The sequence below is a fragment of the Choloepus didactylus genome, chromosome 1 (assembly GCF_015220235.1).
Source record: "Choloepus didactylus isolate mChoDid1 chromosome 1, mChoDid1.pri, whole genome shotgun sequence".
Taxonomy (NCBI): Eukaryota; Metazoa; Chordata; class Mammalia; order Pilosa; family Megalonychidae; genus Choloepus; species Choloepus didactylus.
Genome location: NC_051307.1, coordinates 155,996,462 through 156,004,899, shown reverse-complemented (window position 1 = coordinate 156,004,899; position 8,438 = coordinate 155,996,462).

Below are 8,438 nucleotides of genomic sequence, written 5' to 3'. Positions count from 1 at the left end.
TGATGAGTTTAATCCATTTACATTTAAAGTCACTACTGATAATGCATGACTTTCTTCTGCCATTTCGCTATTTAAACTTTGTAAGACTTCTACCTTTTGTGCTGCTCAATTCTTCCATTAATGCTTACTTTTACATTTATTTAATTATTTTGTGTTGAACCATATTAGTGCCTTCTCTTTTCTATCTGGATATATTTTTCATATGTTTACCTTGTGGTTACCACGGGGTTAAAATTTGACATCCTAAGTATATAACAATCATACTTGGTTTGATACCAACTTGACTTCAATAGCATATATATGTATGCTCAGAGAGGTTAAGGCATGTATCCAAGGCCATAGAGATAGTTGGAATGTAAACCTGATTATCTAACTATAAATCGTAAGCTTTTGACCATTGAGCCTTGTGCTCTGGAAAAGTGTTGAGGGAAGCCCAAGATAAATGAGGATTGATTCCCTCCTGTTGTGCTCAAGATGCTTAAGATCTCTTTGGAGAGACACAGAATTTGCCTCTGAAGGGTTTCTTATAACCCTGCCTGACTCAAATTCTTTGGGAAATGAAGCAGCATGGGATGCATAAATTCATCAAATGTAGGTTAAGTGACAATGTAAAGCATGGCAATGGAAGATCTGGGTGGCATACCCAAGCCTTTGTTAATGGACTGCTGTGCCATATTGGTCATGGTGGGAATAGAGTTAGAATAAGGACTGACTACTGTAGCTTGCTTCCAAATGATGGAGGAAAACATCTTAAAGTGGAGAATAGTCTTTTGTGATACTTTGATGCTCTGATTTTGGAGCCAAAGCAAGATAGCCTGTCAACAGCAATTGCCTGAAAATTATCTGATCTCTGGAAAAATACAAACCTTTTCCTTTTTTTTTCTCCTGTGCTAGCTCATCTCCCCATTAGCAGGCCAGCTCAGTGTGTTGGTGTCTGTTAAATAGATTAAGCATTCCTTTGTCTCCAAATGGATGGAGTTGTGGCTCACAGGCAGATTGGGAGCAAATAGACCCAAGAAACCAAATGCTAATGAGTAAATGTTATTTTCTGGTCAGCTGAGCATTAGTCTAACAATAGGCTTGAGATTAATATCGATTTTTGGGTAACAAATAGTGTGAGAAACATCTAGGAACCCTTGGCACTTCTGATATGTTTCTGAGCAAAAGGTTTGTAAATTCAAATTTGGAAAAGGAGTGGTTCATTTATTCTCCTTGACTGGTGGTAGGATGACATGAAGAAAGCAAACTCCTAATAGTGGAAGGATGCCACTTCAGCTGAAACATGAGAGGGCTGGTCCTCATTCCTATACTTCTGCTAACTCACTGGGGGTGACTTTGGACAAGTGCCTTCTCTCTTCTGGATCTTTACATTTTCTCATTTGGTAAATGAAGAGGTTTTAGTTAGGGCTCTTCTGTTGCAAGAAAAGAAACCCATTCAAACTCATTGCTGAGAAGGTATACAGATAATCTCATAGGAATTTGGGAAGAGCTAAGTCACCACTGTCATCAGGTTGGAGAGAACTTAAAGTTACATAAAAGGTCAGGCCACTCTCCTATGCCTATCTCTTTCGTATGGTTTCTTAATTTTCTTTGTGCACCCGTATCTTTCTCCCCTTTCTCTCAATTTTCTTCCTTTCAATAAACCAATGACTACATTGACCTTGGCCCTGTGTATTGGACAGGATGAACTAACTTACTCTGTGTAACAAACAAAACCCCAAGATCTCAAAGAGCATAATACAATAGAAATTTGTTACTCCTGCAAAGTTTGGTATGGGTTAGTGGCTCTCTAGGACATCTGTGTCCTAAGGGAAGACTCAGAAATTCAGGTTGCTTCCATTTTATAGCTGTGTCATCTGGAACATATGGCCAAAGAAGATGGAAGTATGGAAGTGGCACAACTGCTTTAACAGCCTGGAATCAGAAGAGTGATGACTCAGTTCTACTCACAGTCCATTGGCCAGAACTAGTCATGTGGTTTCAACACAACTGCAAGGGATTCTGCGACATGTAGAGGCACATATGAATATTTGATGAACACTAATTTCCTCTTTCACACTCTGGGTCTATAAAATCTCTTAGATCTAGTGTCCACAACTCATTAGTAACTTCCCTGGATATTGCTTAATTCAAATTATTGATAAAAGAAGCCACTGTTCCAGGTCCTCATTTCAAGCCAGATCACATGTATTATGTGTAGGCTGCTGGTCAGCCAACGAGCTCCCTACAAACGATTGTCTACCCTTAAGCCAGTCATTTGTGACTAGGAGGGAAATAGTCACATGGTATGCTGCCTCCTTGCACTAAGGTTAAGAGCTTGTTCTCTAAGAATAAGATGTGGACAGAGCTGGTATTCCCAAACAGAAGTCAAGAGACTTGTCCTGATCTCTCAGGGACTATCTATGACCAACGGCCAATGAATTAGGGTCAAGAAGCCTGTGGTGCCAGGAGGGGATGGACTGGCACATTTCAGTCAACCAAAACTTCCATGGATATTGCCTTTGGTCTCCATAATGACTGAGCAGGCCCTTGGAAAGCAGGGAAGGGGGCAGACAGAGACACATTGCAGAGAATTGTACCTCTGATTCCAAGTAAAACTTAGAAAATATTACTTTTGGTTTCCTAGTAAGTTTTCCCGTTAGAGGGAGGTAATTTCCTTGTATAAACAACAAAAACTCATAGCTGAAAGTCATTCTCTTCCCTTGACCCAGATTTCAAGATGTTGATAATAAGGCTCAAGAACATAGAAACCTCAGCACCACCCAACAGGTGGTGATGGAAGTGCCTTGGAAAGAGAACTGTGATGGTGCTATTCAGAATGGCATCTTCAGTAAACAAAGAATTACTAGATAGAATAGTTATGGAATAACCAGTAGTGGAAAGAGCACTGGAATGAGGCAAATTGGGGTCCATTATTCCCAGATCCAACACTTACAGTGTGAAAGCAATTTACTCAACCCCTCTGACCCTCAGTTTCCTCACCTGTCAAATAGGGATATTAATATCTATTTCTGTTGTGAGTAGTTGAAATAAAGCATGCAAATCACATAGTGCATTGCCTGGAAGAGAATGAATGTTCAACTGAAGGTAGCAATTAGCATTATTATTTTAATAGTCCCTTTAAGGCCAACTTCACAGGGGCCTAGGCTTTAGTTACAGCTTAGTCAGTGCAGCTGCACTGACTGGACAGAACACCTGGAGATAACTTAATTTGACAAAATGCTTGCTTGTACTCTCATCCTAGTCAGGGCCTGCTAACTTCTGAATTGTTTTCTCACTGTCTTCTGTGCTTTTTGCTGCAGAAATGAATGAATGGTGGCCTACTATGGGTGCACAAGAGGCAGCCCCACCCACTACCCTCCAAAATGGGCTTTGGGGGGCTTCAGGAGGCCAATTCTCTTTTGACCTCCCACATGTGCTGCAGTGCCCCAAATCCGATCATCATGGGTTCTTTGTGGCCTCTGTTAGAAATTATACACTCCTCTTTCTATCAGTGATGCAGATAACTGAGTTTATGTATTCGTATATTTTTGAGGGTCCTTGTAGAAAGTGTGTTACCTGGGATCTCTGAATCCTAGTCACAATACATCAAATGAAGTCTAAAGTCAGGTAATATGCTCATCCATGCCTAGATTGTCAAAGATAAAACAAAGTAGTTTTTGTGGTCTTGCTGAAGTCCTGGGACTCATACCCATTGTGCCAGGCATTTTAGAGAGCACCTACTGTGTACCCAGCCACAATTGCAGGAACTCTGGACTAGTTGAGAGAGACGATAAACATAGGGATAAGAAAGGATTCATAATACAAAGATTGTGCAACAGTAGATAGCAATACCAGCCAGTGACTGAAAAACAGTGTGCATTCTGATCTCCAGAGAACTGGGACATGATTGATGGAGCAGGTAGAGGGAACTGTGAAAGCTGATTTGAACTTTATCTTCACCTTGTTCTTATCAGGGAACAAGGAAAGACTTGTTCACATTAAAGGCTGGTAAGTTTAGCTGGAATGGAAGGAATTGTATGGCTTTAATCAGAATATTGCCAACTAATACGATTTGCTATCGTGCAGTTAGTAAGGATATCTTTCCCCTGCTGACTCCAACAGTGATAAGGGTCAAATGGCACCCTTCAAAGATGACCTGAATTCTTCCAAAGACCCTTCTCCCCTCCTGCCCTCCTATTCTAGGGGCAGTGGAGAAAGAGATAAACTCTCTGAAAGATGCCGCCCACACATGGAACAGCATTGTTCTTCTCCAAGCAAGAGCTGCCAGCAGCAGAAGTTTCTATTCTATTCCCAGTGCAAATATCAGAAAAGACTCAGGATTCTTTATTGGGTGCCAGCTAAGCAGCACCCAGCTGAGAGCAGCTCCCGTGTTTCTTGCCTCCCACCCCCAAGTCCACTGATTTACCCATGTGGGGGGATTCTTTGGGCTGACTTTACAGCTCTGAGAATTGTGCAAAATATAATACTTCCAGCTCACACCAGCTACCCGTGGATTTACCACAGAAAGAGTAGTTGTTCCACAGGTAAGAAAAACCCAAAGCCAGGTAGGGTAAAAGGAGAAACTGTTGCTGAGATAGATAGACAACAAAAGGCAAAAACAGAATCTCTTTGTTGGTAACATGGAGGGAATCCTATTCAGGACAAGGATTCAGAATGACTTAGAAAGAAGGGTTCTATTAGAGTCTTTAGATATTTCCAGATTTAGGTTAAAGTAGGGACTAATGGCAGTTAAGTATTAGTGAGATAAATACCAAGTTTATCCAGAGGCTCATTTCTTTTAAATTCATTCTCTTCAGATAGACCATCTTTAAATATTCTCTCTGACTTTAGCTGTTTCACTAGAGTTAATTGCAGAGTGCATTCACATACCTGTTAATGACTATTCTTATGACAGATCCTGGTTGAAAATCAAGGCTTTCACCAAGACTCATGCCACAAATACAAGTGGAGTTCCTGGAATGAAGGCATCATATCCGATGACAGCCTGAAACTTTCAACCAAAACATTTAAAGGAACAACCATAGCATGGTACACATTTAGGTGGTTTCAATAATAATTAGTAATTGGACAGCATCCACCATTCCTCTTTGTCTAGGCCTGAGTCCCCCGCTGGAGGATAGCTGTGCACCTTTTCCTCCTAGCTGCTCTGCTTTATATCCTCTCCCACTTTGGAGAACAGTGGAAGGTTTGACATTCACCTCTCAGGCCTTAAGCTTCTGGGCCAGGCAAATTTCTAAGAGTCATTCATTGAAAAATATTTATTGAACATGCAATCTGTACCAGGCACCTTCCATGATGTAGCTGTATTGTGGAGGAATATGAGGCAGTGTGAGATGTTGTTTAATTAGATTCCCTGGTACCTTAGGCTCCAGCTTGCTGGAGACTGTAAGATACAGCAGACCTCACAGCCTGGAAATGTACCTCCTGCATCCTGGGACAAGCACCTGAGCCTCAGGGACCTGCTTTCCCCTTGCTCCCTGGCATCTCTATCACCATAAGTTGCTTTACTTCTTTGGAACACAAAGGAGCACTTTGAGCAGAAGTTGTGCTTGGTGACCTAAGAAGTTGGGGTGGGGGGAAAGGGGTGACACTGAGTCTATTCTACTTCAGTGCTGTAATCACCCCCGGTTCAGTCTGAAAGGGCTGGGGCTGCGGGTGTGATTTTACCTGCAAAACACCTGCAGAGCTTGGTGACTTTTTCTGCGGTGGCTCCCTTCCTTTTCAAATAGCTGTGCTTATGGCAGGCATTTGAGGCTGCTTCATATGGTCACATCTGGTCCTTCAAGCCCACACCTGGTTTTCTTCCTTCTACAAACAGCCCAGCCCTGAGCAACACACCTTTCAGATATGCAGATCCCCTGAGTAGTAGGTAACCAGGGCCCACTTCTGTTTGGAGAGAGATCCCTCCCACCCCCTACTAAGTGACCTGCATCATCCTTTAAATGTGCTTGCCCCATAGGACCAACACAAGGAAACCTCCCTAGAGCCTGCTGAGAATTCTCCCAAGATAAGGCAGATCTGATCAAAAAGAGTTTTATCCCCCACTGGTAAGGCAAGCACAGCATCATCTCAGGGGCCTTAACTTGGACCCACAGACCAGACACCCAGCTTTTCTGTCTTCTCAGAGGGCAACTTCCCTCACACACAGCTGAGCAGAATGCTGGATCTCAGTTCTCCCCGGCATCCCATGGCCCTCCCTGTCCCCTGGTGGTGATGGTGGGGGGTGGGGTGGGCCCTGCTCACAGCACCACACTGCCAGTTTCTGCCTGGAGTTCTAGGCAGTGGTCCATTCCAGAGGACAATGTGCCTCTCTGGGACGACCCACATGATGATGGGAGCATTTGTTAAATCTCCCCCAAACCACCCCAGCAGGGTGGATAGTGAGCGCACAATGCTCCTTGTTCCTTAAACATAATTTCTACAGAAGACAGGCCACTCACAAAATGGATATTCCTAAAAGCTAGATAGCAAAACTTCATGGTAGATTGTTGGAACACTGCAATAAAAAATAAAAGTTAAAATTATGAAAACATGTTAATTTTATCTTGTATTTAACAAAAATCATGTTAGAATGGCACCTATGAGTAACTTACACAAAGTTGAGAGTTGGTGATTTTTTCCCAACACTAATGTTAAGCAGCAAGGGGGATGTTTGAGTGAGGACTCACTTTAAAAGGGATTATTCAATTAATGATGTGGTGACTTCTTCTTTACACAACCTGAAGAATGTCAGGGCATTCATTGATGATAAAGATTCTCTTCAAGAGGCCTCCTAAATCTGTATGAATTATTTTGCTGGCTACTGGGCACTTGAGAAAAGCCAGAAGAGAATGTACCACAGGTCCCCCCTACCGCAGACTTTCTGCAGAGCCCACAGGGAACTTCAACAATAATGAGGCCCTTCTGCTTTGGGTGGGGGCAGAGAGTCCCTGTCATTTCACCACCAGTGTAGTGCAGACACACCTGTTCCTTTAAGCGCTGAATCTGATTGTCTCATGTTCATCTCTCAAGAGATTCAGTAATATTCTGAATAAACCTGAAACCTGCAACCCCCCCCCCCCCCAAACAGAAGGAAACATCCTTGCTGACCTCATTAGCCTGTGGAGTCAGTAAAGTCTGCAGGTAGTGTAGGGTTTGGGTCTTACCTCTCCACCTTGGAGCTGATCTGCAGGGTACTGGGGTCACATCACTCTCTAATGGCAGTTTCCCTTGTGCACTGAGGGGCATGGATTCACCATGCCCTTTGGGATTAATAACACTGTTTTGTTCTCTTCCGTCTTCTTTATTATTCTTCGCAAGACTACAGGGAGATAGTGTCCACCTCCCAGTTTTATAGTGAAGACAAAGAAGACTTGAAAAACTTAAGGCACTTCCCTGAGACAACACAGCTGGTCGGAAGCAATTTGGGGGCTCAAACTGAGCTAAATCCATTGTTATTCTCTCTCATCATTCCCTTGTGGGGGGCAATGAAGGAGTGAACAGTGTTCCCTAAAGGATGGGTGGCCCCTTGTGTTCCAGGCATTAAATGTCCCTCCATAGTTTGCAGAAGAGTTAGAAATTAATTTTTCAAAGAGCATCCTCTTCTGAAATTTTAATGTTGACTCTTCTAGTAACTATACAATTGCAGGTAGAACTACCATATTGACAAGTCCAGTAGCTGAGACTTGCCTTTAAAAAATTCAGACATAACTTGGCATAAAGCCCTCTTGTTCTTTAAAGCACTCATCCTCAGCTTTAATGCTGTGTTATGAGTAACTACTTAGAAATCAAAGTCTCCATCATACTTGTCCAAATCATAAGGAGAAGGCTCTTTAAGGATTCCTGGGCAGTCTAGTCTGTCAATGGTGTCAATAGGGCTGAATCCACTAATCCCTCCAGCCTCCGCCTTCCTGACTCTTCCCTCCCCTGTCAACTAAATGCTGTCCCTGCGGCTTGGAGTCTCATCTCATCTTATAAATAGGACTCATCTGGATGTACTCACTGAGCTCCTCTCTTTGAAGTTTAGACTTTGGACTTCAGAAGATGAGCCAGAGAGAGGGAAACCCTCCAATCAGGAAAGAAAAAGCGACCAGCATTTGTAGCACCATTACTAAGTTCCCATGATGACGCTGGGAGAGCTTCATTTATACCCTCTCATCAAAGGGCTGCTGTTTGAGATGGGTATCATGATCTCATGTTAAAGGTTGGGAGAGTACATCTCAAAGGTGTCCATTACCTGTTCAAGCCAGGCAACTATGAAGTCATAGAGCTCAGATATGATTGCAAGTGACTGGGACAGGTGCAGCTCTAATGGTGGATTCCCAGGCACTTTAGTTCATGGATTAAAGGTTTGGTTCTGTGGGTCTTTCTTGGGTCTTAGCATGTTGTATTGTGGAGATGATCTCTTTCTCTTCCTTGTCCAAATGTGAAAGGAAAAGACCACCTGCCTCATGCTC